Source organism: Dermochelys coriacea, chromosome 8 (assembly GCF_009764565.3).
Source record: "Dermochelys coriacea isolate rDerCor1 chromosome 8, rDerCor1.pri.v4, whole genome shotgun sequence".
Lineage (NCBI taxonomy): Eukaryota > Metazoa > Chordata > Testudines > Dermochelyidae > Dermochelys > Dermochelys coriacea.
The window spans coordinates 23,393,433-23,408,633 of record NC_050075.1 but is presented as its reverse complement, the minus strand read 5'-3'; the positions used below and the strand labels follow the sequence as shown (position 1 = coordinate 23,408,633).

Below are 15,201 nucleotides of genomic sequence, written 5' to 3'. Positions count from 1 at the left end.
GTTTCTCCTATTGATTTAGTACTAATTTTTCAAGAATTAATATGTTTTGACTTCAGATTTCTGAAACTATTAGTATAATTGGCACCTCAGAAAGGTGGTGAAGGTGTTTAAAGGCTTGATAGTATCTCCTGGAAGTTTGCTTTATAGACAGAAAACAGGTAAAATCAGTCCCCCTCCCAAAAGATGAAATTAAACAGTCAGAAGGGAATAACAATACCCAATAGTGGCCTAGTAACACCGGGCAGAGCCACTGGAATGACAATTAGACGCTGCAGGATCAGCAGTAAGCCAGGCAGTTGATGTAGAAAGCTGGTTGGCTTTGAAGGAGATAAGAGGGCAAAGTCTACGCTGAATGATAAATGCAGACTGCTCCCCAGATAGCAAACAAGTTAAGTTGGAAGCCAGCGCTGGGTTTGAGTAACAGTCTACTTACCCTCTTTAGAAGGGTTTTCTATCACTACATCTAATCATTATCCGCACAGCTTTCCAAACAGACAATGGAAAGTATTTCAGGAAAAACAATAGTAGGTGGTGGAATAAAGGAGCTGGGAAAAGAACCACTACTACGATTTTTATTCATGATCTTGTATTTAAGAAACTTGTAAATACTGCCCCCACCATTACAGAAAGCGGAACAAACCTCTGCTTTTTAACATGTCCTGGAAAGAAGTCTTCTGTACCAGCTCCCTACTTTTCCTAAGCAGTGTAACCCTCATCTCTGCCACTTAAAAAGTTCCTCACAACAATGTGCAGGACTTTGCCCAATAGTTAGGGCTTTACTATTGAGACTGATTGTTACAATGAAGCAATAACTTCACAGAGTGCAGAGTCTGGCACCTAATGCATTTATCATTTGTCAAATCATCAAATTAAAGGAGCCCATGAAAGTGAACAGTGCCTTGTCTGAGAAATATTACTTTATCTTTGAATTTCCTAGGTTCTAACTTTAACTCTAATTCTTGGAAGTTAACGCACGCTCCACAAATATGCAACTGCAACCTTAACTTTCTCATAATACAGGTGAGCGTATGGGGTGCTTGGACATTTCTTAAACATACTTAAATATATCCCTTGCATCAAGGATGTGCAAGCTAGTCTGAAACAAGCTATTCTTACGCTACACATTGCTAATAAGCAGCAAAGAGAAAGCTGATAGCACTTTCAGTCAGAGCTTGCAGTTGGAGTTCAACTCCTGCACATCTTTTCAAGAAGTCAGTAGCAATAAACTACAAAGGTCACTAATGTAACTACCAGTGAACATAGAGCTCTGCAGGAGAGTATCCAGAGTAATTTCTGGAAACTTCAGATCTTTCAGTTTCAATTAAAATGAAAGTTACCACCACTGGTCTTGTCACACTATCCCACTGACAATATCTGTCAGCAACCACAATGGTTTATTACTGTCCGTTTATCACAGTCTGTTTAAGCAGGCTTACATATTTTAAGCAGAGACTCTTCTAGATATATTTTGTTTAGCACGCTGGAAGTCAAGAGATCAGGTACAGATTTTACAAGGAGCGGCATCAAAATAAGAACCTACACAGACACCAAAATTATTCTCTCACTAGAACTTAAGAAAAAACGGTTACTTACTTTCTCGTAACTGTTCTTCAAAATGTGTTGTTCACGTCCATTCCACATTAGGTGTGCACACGCCATGTGCATGAGCGTCGGAAACTTTTTCCCTTAGTGGTTCCTGGTGGGCCAGTGGGGCCCTCAGAGTGGTGCCACTGCGCCGTGCATATATACTCCTGCCGGCCCGACCCCCTCCAGTTCCTTCTTGCCAGCGACTCTGACAGAGGCGTAGGAGGGTGGATGGTGGAATGGACGTGAACAACACATCTCGAAGAACAACAGTTACGAGAAAGTAAGTAACCGTCTTTTCTTCTTCGAGTGCTTGTTCACGTCCATTCCACATTAGGTGAATCACAAGCTTACCTCTGGAGGAGGGTAGGAGTCACGGAACAACTGCTCGGAGGACCGCTCTGCCAACTGCCGCGTCCTCTCTGGCCTGCTGGTTCACCGCGTACTGGGTTGTGAAGGTGTGCACCGAGGACCAGGTGGCTGCTCTGCAGATCTCCTGGATCAGGACCTGTGCCAGGAACGCCGTGGAAGTCGCTTGCAGCCCGGTCGAGTGGGCCGTGACCGCCGGGGCTGGAACACCTGCGAGCTCTGAGCACGCCCGGATGCAGCTTGCAATCCAAGATGAAATCCGCTGCACCGACACTGGGAGCCTTTCATCCTCTTGGCTACAGCCGCAAACAGCTGCGTGGATTTGCGAAAGGGCTTGGTGTGCTCCAAATAGAACGCCAGCGCTCAACGCACATCCAGGGTGTGCAAGCTGCGATGACTTGGGTCTGTATGGGGTTTCGGGAAGAACACTGGCAGACAAATGTCCTGGCCCAAATGGAATTGGGAGAGCACCTTAGGGAGGAAGTTGGGGTGTGGCCAGAGCTGCATCTTGTCCTTGTGAAATACTATATACGGTGGCTCAGAGATGAGGGCCCTCAGTTCGGACACCCTTCTGGCTGAGGCAATGGCAACCAGAAATGCCACCTTCCAGGAAAGGTGGAGGAGAGAACAGGTAGCGAGGGGCTCGAAAGGGGGTCCCATGAGTTTAGAGAGGATCAGGTTAAGGTTCCATGGAGGGACTGGGGGGTGGGAGTATGGGAACACCCTCTCCAACCCTTTAAGGAACCGTCCCACCATTGGGTGGGAAAACACCGAACCCCCCGAGAACCCCGGATGGAAGGAGAATGCACCTGGCAGCCATCTCCTAAGTGAGGACTGGGCCAGCCCCTGCTGCTTGAGGTGCAGGAGGTTCTCGAGAATGGCTTGCACTGGAGCCTGGCATGGCTGCATCTGTCACACCAACAGGAGAACCTTTTCCATTTGGCTATATAGGTAGCCCTGGTAGAGGGTTTCCTACTGCCAAGCAGAATCTGCTGCACTGGAAGGGAGCACTGGCTCTCCAAGGTGTTTAGCCACAGAGCTTCCACGCCATCAGGTATAGTGACTGCAGGTCAGGGTGGAGAAGTCGCCCACCATCCTGCATGATGAGGTCCCGGTGTAGGGGCAGGACTACTGGGGCCTCCACTGACAGCTCTAGGAGCATTGTGTACCAGTGTGGCGGGGCCACGCCGGGGCGATGAGGACCACCGTCACCCTGTCCCTGCATACCTTGAGCAGGACCTTCTGTACCAAGGGCAGCGGGGGAAACGCATACATCAAGCCCCCTCTGCACGGGATCGCAAACATGTATGCGACTGAGCCCGGGCTGTGGCCCTGGAACAAGCAGAACCATGGGCACTGGATGTTGTCCCTGTTGGCAAACAGGTCTATCCGGGGAAATCCCCACCTGTGGAAGAGCGAAAGCACGATGTCCGCTCCGAGTGTCCACTTGTGCATGTGATACGATCTGCTGAGGTAGTCCGCCAGCTCGTTTCGCACCCCCGGGAGATAGGACGCCTTGAGGAGAATGGCGTGGGCTATACAAAAGTCCCAGAGGAGAAGAGCCTCGTGACAGAGTGGCGAGGAACGGGCCCCGCCCTGCTTGTTTATATAAAACATGGCAGTAGTGTTGTCTGTCAGAACTTTCCCTTGGGGCTGTCACTACCAAGTCCAGGGGTTCTCTGCCTGGGCGGTACAACCGAGCCAGCCACGCCTGCAGAGCCCTGAGTCTCAGTCTGGCATGCCTGACCACATGCATGCATGTTGCCATGTGGCCCAGCAGCCGCAGGCAGCACCTGGCTGTTGTCATTGGAAACTGGCGCACGGAGGCCACCACTTTCTGGATAGCCTGGAATCGGGATACTGGAAGGCTTGGCCTGGCCTGCACCATGTCCAGGACTGCCCCTATGAATTCCACACTCTGCGTGGGTACGAGCGTGGACTTGGGGACGTTGACCAGGAGCCCCAACTCGCGGAACAATCTCAGGGCCACCTCCACATGGCCCTGCACTTCCGCCTAGGATCGGCCCACCAGGAGCCAGTCGTCGAGTTACGGGTACACCCTGAGTCTCTGCCTCCGTAAGAAGGCTGCCACGCACTTCGTGAACACCCTTGAGGCCGTGGCTAGACTGGTAATGTTCTTGGCCCATGGTGACGCGTAGGAACCACCAATGTGCTGGGTAGATGGTGATGAAAGTACGTACCCTTCGTGTTGAGGGCAGCGTACCAGTCCCCTGGATCGAAGGAAGGGATGATGGTGCCCAGAGAGACCATGAGGAACCGGGCCTTGACCAGGAACTTGTTGAGCCCACGCAGGTTTAGGATAGGGCGAAGGCCCCTTTGACCTTGGGGATGAGGACGTACCGGGAGTAGAACCCCTTCCCCCATGGGATGTGCGGCACTGCCTCTACCGCCCCCGCCTCTAGCAGCAAGCAGACTTCCTTCTCTAGGAGATGCTCGTGAGAGGGGTCCCTGAAGAGGGACGGGGAAGGGAGTTGGGAGGGGGCGAACTGCAGTGAGTACCTGTTCTGCACCATGCGTAAGACCCAATGGTCTGACGTAATGGTGGACCATGTACGGGAGAAATGGGACGTGCAGTTCAGGAAACAAAGGGACAGATCCAGTGACTGGTCTGGTACGCTGTCCTCGGGTGCACCTTCAAAAGCCTGGCTTAGTGCCCGGCTGGCGTTTGTGCTGGCCTTGGTTCTGGCCTGACGCATTATTGTTACTATTGTTGTTGCACTGTTGCCTGTTATCCCTGCCTTGCCTACGGTAAGGCTCATGCCTATGGCGAGGCTGGTACTGGCGTTGAGGGGGAGGCTGTGGCTTAAAGGGCTTCCTCTGGGTCGCCAGGGTGTGCATACCCAGCGACTTAAGCATAGCTTGCGAGTCCTTGAGGCTGTGCAGCCTCATGTCTGTCTGGTCTGAGAAGAGCCGGGACGCTTCAAAGGGGAGGTCCTGGAGTGTATTCTGGACCTCGGGCAGCAAGCCTGACTCCTGGAGCCACGCTGAGCGCCTCATGACCACCCCTGATGTGGATTTTTCTAGCTGCCACGTCTAGTGAATCCAGGGAGATCTGGAGAGAGGTCTTGACTACTGCCTTGCCCTCGTCCACCAGGGCCATGAACTCCTGTTGGGAACCTTGCGGGAGGTTGTCTTTAAACTTCCCCACCGTGGCCCAGGAGTTGAAATTGTGCCCGTTGAGGATGGCCTGCTGGTTCGCAATCCCCAACTGAAGGCCCCCAGATGAGTACACCTTTCTGCCAAAAAGGTCCAGGCATTTCGCCTCCTTGGCCTTACGGGCCAGGGCCTGCTGTCCATGGCGCTCCCTTTTGTTTACTGCTGAGACCACTAAGGAGCATGGACTCGGGTGGCAGAACAGGAACTCATAGCCCTTACAAGGGGCAAAGTATTTACGCTCCACTCCCTTGGCCGTTGGAGCACTGGAGGTCGGTGTCTGCCATATAGTCTTATAGTTGGACTGAATGGTCTTAATGAGTAGGAGCGCTATTCTGGATGGACCTTCGGGGCTCAAAATGTCCACCATTGGGTCCTCCTGCTCAACCATCTCCTCGGCCTGCAACCCCAAGTTCTGGGCGACCCTGCGCAGCAATTCCTGGTGGGCTCTGTGGTCTAACGGTGGAGGTCCGAACACCTCTGTACATGCCACCACCTCATCCGGGGAAGACGAGGAAGTTAGCTGCTACTCGACCCCCTCCGGTTGGTCCTCCTGCTCCCCTTCTCCCATGGGAGGAGTCTCCGGCTCAGGCCGGGGCAGGAGTGCATGGGACAGCACCGGACTCGGTGCCGGTCTCTCCTGTTTATCCTGGGGGGATGCTGGAGGCCTGGAAACTGTAGCCTCCAGCACTGTCAGCCATCGGTGCGGGTACTGGGACTGCTGCACCAAGTAACTTGCCCTGGATGGGGCCCCTTGGCGCTTCTGATAGGCCCAGGGTGTCCAGAAGGGCCAATGGCCTGGCGGCCCCCATTGGGATTGCCAGCCGACCTGAGGGTCCCTGCTGTCTGGGGCCTGCTGCAGGTAGCTATAGCTGCCGGAATCGGTGCCAGACTGAGGCGATGCTGATCGTGAAGGTCATGGCGGTGCCAACGATCTGTGCCGGCGGGGGAACGAGCAGCTCCTGACGGAGCGGGAGCGGTACCGGTATCCCCAGGACTGGGACTGGGAGCGGGACAGGCGTTCCTTGGACCAAGATCATCTGCAGGAGTCCTCTGGTGAGGGCTGTCTCAACTCCTCCCGGTGCTGGTCTCTGGGTGGTGCCAGAGTGCGGTGTGCCCTTTCCGGTGCTTCCTCATGCTGACCCACTGCCAGTGCCGCAACCTCCTTCTGGGCCGCTGGCAACTGTGAGTCCGCGGAGTTGGAGCTCGACCAGGACCAACTCCAGGAGAGGCACCGGGATGGTGTCCTCGAGTGGCACACCATTGCCAGCTAACCCCTTGATGGCACCCAGGGCATGGGTGCCAGAGGGTTCTCCCCGTATGGGAGGGGGCTTGCCGCCGACAGCTCGATGAGGTCCTTTGTAGCCTAAGGTGCCAGGCGTAGAGGGCTGATCTGTTATGCCCTCGAGCCGATTGTCCACACTGAGCTCACTTAGGTCTGGGCTTGGTGGGGCTCGTGCTGCCGGTACCACTGGTGTCAGCGCCGGAACCGCCGCCTTCCTGCTCTTATCAGCGCTTGGTGCCTTGGAAGGTGCCGGCCTCCTGTGCAGGGAGTAACCGCGCATTCCTTTGAGGATGAGCGGTGCCAGGGCCTAGCCTGGCGCTCTGTGGCCAACACTTTATGGTGCTTAGCCAGTGCCGGGTCTCTCATCAGCTCCAGGGAACTACGCACCGAGGAAGCCTGAGCTGGTGTTGGGCGCTCCGGGCCCGGTGGCTGCAATGTGGCCTCCATCAACAGCTGCTTTAGACGAAAGTCTCTTTCTTTCCTTGTTCTTAGCTTAAACGCCTTGCAAATCCGACACGTTCAGTTTGAACGTGCCCCCAAGCAATGTAGACATGAGTCATGGGGGTCACTAACTGGCACAGATTTGCGGCACGTGGCGCAAGCCTTGAAGCCGTGGGCCTGCGGCATGCCCCGTGGCATAGTGCAGGGGGCGGATGCTGGAAGCCTCCAAGCACCTAATGACTTAAGTGTCCACAATAGGTATGTTAACGAACTGATAACAGCTACTCTAAAGGCTAAGGGACTGCTCTTCTATGAGAGAGAGAGAGAGAGAGAGAGAGAGAGAGAGGGGTTGTTCCAACACCGCCATGGACGGTAACAAGGACCTGGAGGGGGTCGGGCCGGCAGGGGTATATATGCACAGCGCAATGGTGCCACTCAGGGGACTCTGCCGGGAGCCGCTAAGGGAAAAAGTTTCTGACGCTCGTGCATGCGGCACGCATACACCTAATGTGGAATGGACGTGAACAAGCACTTAAAGAAGAACTATTGTAGAAATTCATAGATTTTGAACCCAGACGGGACCATTATGACCATGTAGTGTGGCTTCCTGTACAACACAGGCCATGGAACTTCCCTGAATTAATTCCTGTTTGAACTAGAACATCTCTCTTTGTTATATCTTTGTCTGCTAGAACGAAGAGCAAATTTTGGTTCTTCATGTAGGTATTTAAAGACTATGAACAAGTTGCCCGTAACCTTCTCTTTGTTAAGCTAAGTATATTGAGCTCCTGGAGTCCATCACTATAAGGCAAGTTTCCAATCCTTTAATCAATCTCATGGCTCTTCTTTGAATCTCACCAATTTATCAATATCCTTCTTGAATTGTGGACACGAGGACTGGATACAGTAGTGGTCTCATCAGTGCCAAATACGGAGGAACCATAACCTCTCTACGCCTACTCAAGATTCCCGTTTATAACATCCAGTGATGACATTAGCCCTTTTGTTAAATGACTTCACCACCTCTGAAGGACGACAGTCTCATATTTTGCACCGTGCATAAATGAAAATGATGTATCTGCAACGTAGCAGCACACAGATCTAGGCAGGATCAGGGCCCCATTGTGCTAGGCACTGTACAAACACCTGATAGTATAAAGTAGCTCATATATAGTACATCAGATCTCAAAATGCTTTACAAAACAGGGAAGTATCTCTGTTTTAAGGATGAGGAAACAGGTGGAAAAAGATGACGCAGCAAGACTATGACAGAGGTGGGAACAGGACTCTTGTCTCCTGAGTTCCAATCAAGTGGAACTACGAGGACTGCTGTATGCTGTGACAGTATTTCAGATCAAATTAAATTCCACCTGCAATAAACCAAAAATGCAGCACTGTTTCCACAGTAATTTAATCAATCTCAGAGGATTTAGGGTTTCGGGGAGTGATGGGGAACAGAAAGGAAAGGTAAAGAAAGTCAGTTGCTTGAGCGCATCTCCGTTCCATGCAGTGGCTGGTCTTTCAGAAGTATAACTGATGAAAATCATTATTACTTCTACATCTATACTCCTATTTTCCATATAATTCAGATCTCAGTTCAAAGGGCTAATTCACTAGTGGATATATAGTCAGTGAATTTAGATTTGTCTTTGGAGATCAACATCAAAATTCTGTAGTCCTAAAATAACTATACTTATGCAGAAACAATGCCAGTGTTATCAGGCTTTCAGCTTATTTTATCCAGAAAGATTTAGTCTATACCAGAGTAGCTGGTTTTCAGGAAATCTTTCCTTTTAATTCAATTTTCCATCTGGGTTAATTGAGACAAGGCGGTCAAGTGAATTGGCTAAGGTCACTCAGTGAGAGGCTCAGCTAGATTAGCTTCCTGGTACCAAGGCCATTGCTTTAATCCCACTAATGAACTATTAAAACAAGTAGTTTATAATTTACACTGCATCCTGAAAGCTTTTTGGTCATAGAACTTGGAAGTTCTTCATAGTGTCTATGTCAGCAGGATAAATGGCTACTATTGTATTTGGAAACAAAGAATTGGTCACTGCTTAGCTTCAATCTTTTGGGTGAGCAGTGTCTTTGTCTAACAGTAGAAGAATCCTGGCATAGTTTGGATCTCTGGCACATTATTGGAGCCAGTTGTAAACAATTTACCAATCATCCAAGCACTGCAGCTGGCTCAGGAGCATGCAGATAAGTCCTGTGTCAGGAAACAGCGAAGGGCCTTTTCTAATCAAAGTTAGTGTGTCGGCCCTTTTCCGGTCATACCGAAGCCAACAAACAGAAAATAACTCTCTTGGTATTCTTACTTGCAAGCTAAACCATTCGTTTTGGAAGCCAGATGCTGTGTAATATATCTGATATTTAAAGCCCTCTCTCTAGAAATCTGCTCAATCATTTAAGCAGTAGTTGGGTTACAGTCCATCTTCTGATTTAGTCTTTTTGAGACATTCATAGCGGCCTCTTTTGTTGCTACTAATTTAAATCCAAAATGAAAGAAAAATACTTACTTTTTCCAGGAACTCTGGCCCAAACACAGTTCCTTCTGTTTACAGCACATAAACCCATCATTGTAGAAGGGCATGCCCTCCCACCCGCTCACTACTGGATTAAGGTTTGTTCTCTCTCACACACGCGCACACACACCATCTCTTAAAGAATAACTGTGCTTGGAAACACAAGTGACTCAGCAACAAAGTGTTCTTACCTCTCAGCAGTCAAGTGCTTATTTGTCCTGGAGCAATGTCAGATTTTCTTCTTTCAGAGAGTTAGTGTTTGTTCACAACAAGGTTATTTTGATGGACATCAGTCTTGACATTTTAAAAAGCATCACTTGCACATAATCTACTGTGTCCACTCTCTACTTGGAGTTTCACCATAAGAATTTATTAGACAATACATTATAGCTATTTACAGATTCCCCATTAACCTCTCAAATACTGCTGAAATCAAGAAATGAGGCGTAGAAATGAGTGTAATCTATTATCATTCAGCTGGATGAAATTTAACTCCCCCTGGCAATCATGATCAGTAGTCAGATACACAGGAGTATACCTTGTTAGTTTGTTTATGAACAGATCTGATATTCATTGCTATTGAGTCTTGTAATTCTTCTAATATGAATCTGCAAATATTACCTGTTTTGTTTAGAAATCAAAAGATAAGCAGAATAGTGCTTTGAAATTTCTCCTGTTCTACAAAGCAAACATAGTATTAATGGTTTAAAAAAACCAAGGCATATTAATGTGCATTATGAGTTTTCACCCGTGAACGAAGAACTGCATTTCTAACAACGTAAGTGAACAAATTAAAAAGAGCAGGGCAAGACTGCTCCCCTCCCTCAATCAGGCGTTAAAAATGAAGTAAAAAGCAAGCTCACAACTGATGTAGATTTAGTTGCCGACTATTTCACATGATCTCACATTCTCCATATCTGTAGCATCAGGACTTAGCAGACTAGTCAGAGTTTGCCTTCTAGCAGAAAGGAGCAATTCTCATTCTCTTAGGCACTAAATCTAATGAATGTTTGCTGATCTCAAATAGCTAGCAAAAGAAGAGGTGCTGAGGAAAGCTTGTGAGAAAGGAGGTCAGGTACTCTGTTTTGATAGGCTTTCTTGTTGGTTATTAATGAGATTATGCACTAAGCATACTTTGCAGTTTTCTGGTGTGCTCTTATTTATACCCTTTACACAGAGGTATCCATTACTTTTTATATGATTTGACAAATTTAATGAACAGGAGGAATTGGGTCAAATAGATTGGCCAATAGTGCAAGTGGCACACTGCCTACAGATTGTATAGAAAGTTTTGGCAGTTTGATACTTCTCTTTTCTTTTTGTGGTACTATGCAGAAAACCTGTACATAAACCACAAACTGCTTAAAAACCAGCATTTAGGTCTTAAGCTTCCAGTAAATTGGTGGGTTATGGTTATCATCAATGAATCAATCAAAAGAGAGGCAGCAAATAAAAACAAACTGAGATGGATTACTGCATGTTCGTGTTGTAACCATGTCTATCCCAGGGGTGAGGTAATATCTTTTATTGGACCAACTTCTGCTGGTGAGAGAGAAAGCTTGTCTCTCTTTATCATCAACAAAAGTTGGTCCAATAAAAGATATTACCTCACCCTCCTTGTCTCTCTAATGTTCATGTCCTGGCAACTTAAGTTAGGCATAAGGTGTTCACATTGAAGAAGTCAAAAGCAAATAAAAGTCATGCAAATATATTGTATATCTGCAAAGATTTGCACAAGTTAAGCTTTTGCCATGTTTGTGAAATTGAAAAAGCAGACGTTAGTGTCAAGTGATTATTCCAAGCAGGCAAGAGGCAGCAGTCATCTGCAGAGGCTGGCTGGAAGCATGAAAATCACTTAATGTGAATGCCAGTCTTTAGGTAGTTCTTAAAGCTTTAAAGAGAAACAGGCATTGTCTGACACCAAAGTGATTTTTATGTTCCCATCTTTATTCTGTCAGTGGTTTACCGCCACATGCACCAACACATTCACATGCAAAAATGCCCAGCCAGGCAATCCATAAGAAAAATCCAGGCAAGAATGTGTACACTGACTTATTTACACACAACTGATTAAGATGCTGTGGTTTTGTGCTCCTGGCACATTGTGCTGTAACAGGTAACAGTGGAATAAGAGTCAGCAGGAAACACTCCATGCAGCACTTGGGAAAGGAGCAACTAACTCTACATATTAAAATGTTGAGGTTTGTTTATACCTACATGTAACTTTCAAGACAAGGTGTTAGTTTGCTGATTTAAGTCTATCCTTGGGAAAGAGTACATTTCTAAGTAGAAGAAAAAAAAACCTAGGAAATTGATGTTACTTGTTGCTTTATCCATCTAAAGTGAGAATTCACTGTGGTGGACAGACTTTAATCTGTAAGACCACATGGTGAACCCCTACCAAAGAATGCTGTTAGCTGCTCTCCAGTACCCTGATCTTGCAGAGACTTAAGTGCATACTTAGTTTTTACAGGAAAAGGGGCTAAGTTGCCAGAGCTTTGAAGAGATGCACTAAATATATTGTACTCTCTTTGACAGCCCCTGAGAAGAGGACTGGGGCAGGGGCATTCTCATCACTAGCACCCAAGGTGATCTAACATGTACTCACTGTGTAAGTGCCTTAAGAAAGGTGGTGAAGAAAACAGTTGTCAAAGTACTACAAATATGAGAAATTTTCAATCCCTAAAATAATCAGAAGCTTAAATTTAAAAAGTTATTTTTAAAAAAGGACCAAAGCGCTTTTGTTGATACATAATGCATGTTTGATAGGCAGAGCAAAGAGTCATGAAAACTAATTTCAGACAGATGAGGATTGGTTGGGCGAGATTTGATGTAGCTAAGTCTACTGCTCTCAAGAATGGGACTGTCTTGCAGTAAGCGAAAGAGCTTGAGCCTAGAAAGCACATACAGGAGGAAGAGACTTCAGGTCCCCCTCTAATTTCATACTCACTAATTATAGTAACACTTATCTATCTGGAGTAACTCTGAAAAGTCAGGATATCTTGTGCACACGTTTTAAGTGTATGACCACGGCACATCCTTCAAATGGCCATGCCTCAAGACTCCCATTCCCAGCTGGGGTACAAGGAACTTTACTGTGAAGTGGCAAGTTCAGGGGACTAGCCTGATCAAAAATCAGTATTCCAAACGTAGTTTTTAACTCTCCTATTGTGCCTATGTATTACAAGGATTCTCCAAACATACTTGCTGCAATAGTGATTGCAAATGGAACAAATAAAATAATACTTAGGTGTTACAGAGTACTTTTCATGGCACAAGACGCTATGTCAAGCCCTAAGACTATTATATCAAATCAGCATGTCTTGCACAAGTAAATTTACTGCATGTAGGGTTGGATGCCTCACCACATTTCCCAGAAATCCAGTCAGCAGCTTGGCTGTGTGCGATCATGCAGCTGTATATGACTGCTGATGGATCTAAGTCATTGCTCAGCTCTGACACTAGGGACTCTACTCCTTATTTAGAGGTAAAACTCCCAACAAAGGACCAGAGTCTGATCTCGGTTACACCAGTTTAAATCCAAAAGCCAGAACTTCACTGGATTTAGTGAGATCAGTTGTGGCCTGAAGTCTACTCTCTGCATCAGTGAAAAGCACAGGATAGGGCTTGTAATGATAGCTTTCGTTGCTAAGTCTATTGTTTTAACACAGCCTTGCACGATTAGGAATGAAATCTTTCTGCCATCAGTACCATTAGCAATAATTCTGACAGAAAAACAAGTCCCCCAAAAGCTCCAGAGACCTTTTTCCACACAGATAGATATCTAACTCACTATACTCAAACCTAACCCCAAATCCTGAAAGCAAATATCTTCCTTCTCGAATTATCCACCTTCGTAATTTATTTAGATCAGCACCACACTTTACCTTGTATTGAGCCTCTTACAAATATGGCTGCTGAAACTGGTAATGTGCAGCAGCTCTAGAAATCCTTATTAAGTGCAACTTCACTTAAGGCTACTGAGAATAGACAAGTACAGAGCAGGAGTAGCTTGAGGACTCAGCTTTCAGCCTCTCTGCTCTACAGAGAAAAGAGTTCAATTTAAGAAAACACGGACTTCAGCAGAAGCTCTTGAAACAATCCTTCCTTCCTAGGGATTACACAGGGCACAAGAGAGATGGAATGTTTTTAACCTAAAAAGAAAAGGAGTACTTGTGGCACCTTAGAGACTAACAAATTTATTAGAGCATAAGCTTTCGTGAGCTACAGCTCAAATGCATCCGATGAAGTGAGCTGTAGCTCACGAAAGCTTATGCTCTAATAAATTTGTTAGTCTCTAAGGTGCCACAAGTACTCCTTTTCTTTTTGCGAATACAGACTAACACGGCTGCTACTCTGAAACCTGTTTTTAACCTGGCTCTTACTAGATTACTCAAAAGATAGGGTCCACTTAAAAAAAAAAAATCACATGTATGAGAACTTTTTAGCTACTATTATCAATCTGAGGCTGACTAACCAGATTAGTAAAAAATTGTTTCTAGATTTTTCAGTCTGTTTTGTGCATTCAACAGCACTGTGTATAGTCAGTTTCAGTTTGTGCCCTGTGTGATCACTTACCCTTTTATGTATGCATCTTCCAAACAACATTAATAAAAAACGGAGAGAGGATTTTTTGTAAAAATAATAAAATAAGGAAAATAAAATAATAAAAGCACCAAAAGTGTCTGGACAACTCTGACAGTGGCATAGTGTCTACCAACAGCTACCAACTCATATTTTCAAACTGACTAGATTTCAATTGACAGTATCCTTTAAATACAAGAGAAAATACAATATTTGGGCTGCTGAAAATTGCATCCAATATTCCAATTACTATTTTTAAAAATAATATTCTAAGCATCCAATTTTCATCTGTGTTTAGCCAGAGAACTAAGACTTCATACAAGAAGATTACTTACACTCATAAAAACCACATTTGAAAACCAATCATACTTGGCCAATGTATACTAAATAATAATTCTAATTTTTTAAATTTTTTTGCCATTTCCTTATTTCTGAGCACTGCATGCAGGTGCTCAGACACCGCAATCACAGGGGCATATAAGTATTTAGGATCTGATTAAAATCAATGAGAAGATTGTTTTCCCTGAACAATTTCATTAACAGTACCCTTTGGCACAAATTTGTCTGAGAGGCAGCATAGTCCAGTGGATAGAGCACTGGGCTGGAAGTCAGGAGACTGTTCTATTTCCAGAGAGCCTAATGACCTACTCTACTGCTTTAGGTGAGTCACTTCACCTTTGTGCCTCAGTTTTCCCATGTGTTAAAATAGGGATACTGATATTTACCCTCCTATTTGAGATCTTTGAGATCTATGGATCGGAAACTGTCACAGAGCTAAGTACTTTTTCACAGCCCTTCTTTTATGCACAGCAGATTCGGAGATGCATCTGGCCCCAATAGAGCCTAGATAAAACAGTTTTGTTTGAAAAACTGACACAAAACTGCCTCTAGAAAAAAAATGGTCTTTGCCAAATTTGTTTTTGAATTTTCCAGTTTAACAAAACTAGAAACATTTCTGAAAAGACTGAATGTTTCCAAAATTTGATTTTGTGTGAGGAAAATATTCACATTTTTTTGACCAGCTTGAACTATGCCCTTTACAAACAAGAATTGGGGTAATTTAAAAAATGTCTCCCATTAGGAAAATGGTTAGAATAGTCTTTTAGGTCTGAAGGGAAAGGAAATTTGGTATTTTTATAGTCCCTTGTCCACATCTATTTTCAGAGTTTGGTATAAAAGAAAAAACGGACATTCTTTCTGCAGAAGAGACCGAGTTCTTTTCTAGCAGGACAGGTC

General features: G+C 46.0%; 1 protein-coding gene across 4 annotated transcripts in view; it reads right to left on the bottom strand.

The window, feature by feature from the left end:
- The window catches only part of TTC1 (tetratricopeptide repeat domain 1), a 69,826-nt gene that overhangs the window by 25,035 nt on the left and 29,590 nt on the right, over window positions 1-15,201 (bottom strand). The gene's annotated exons all lie outside the window — the stretch shown is intronic.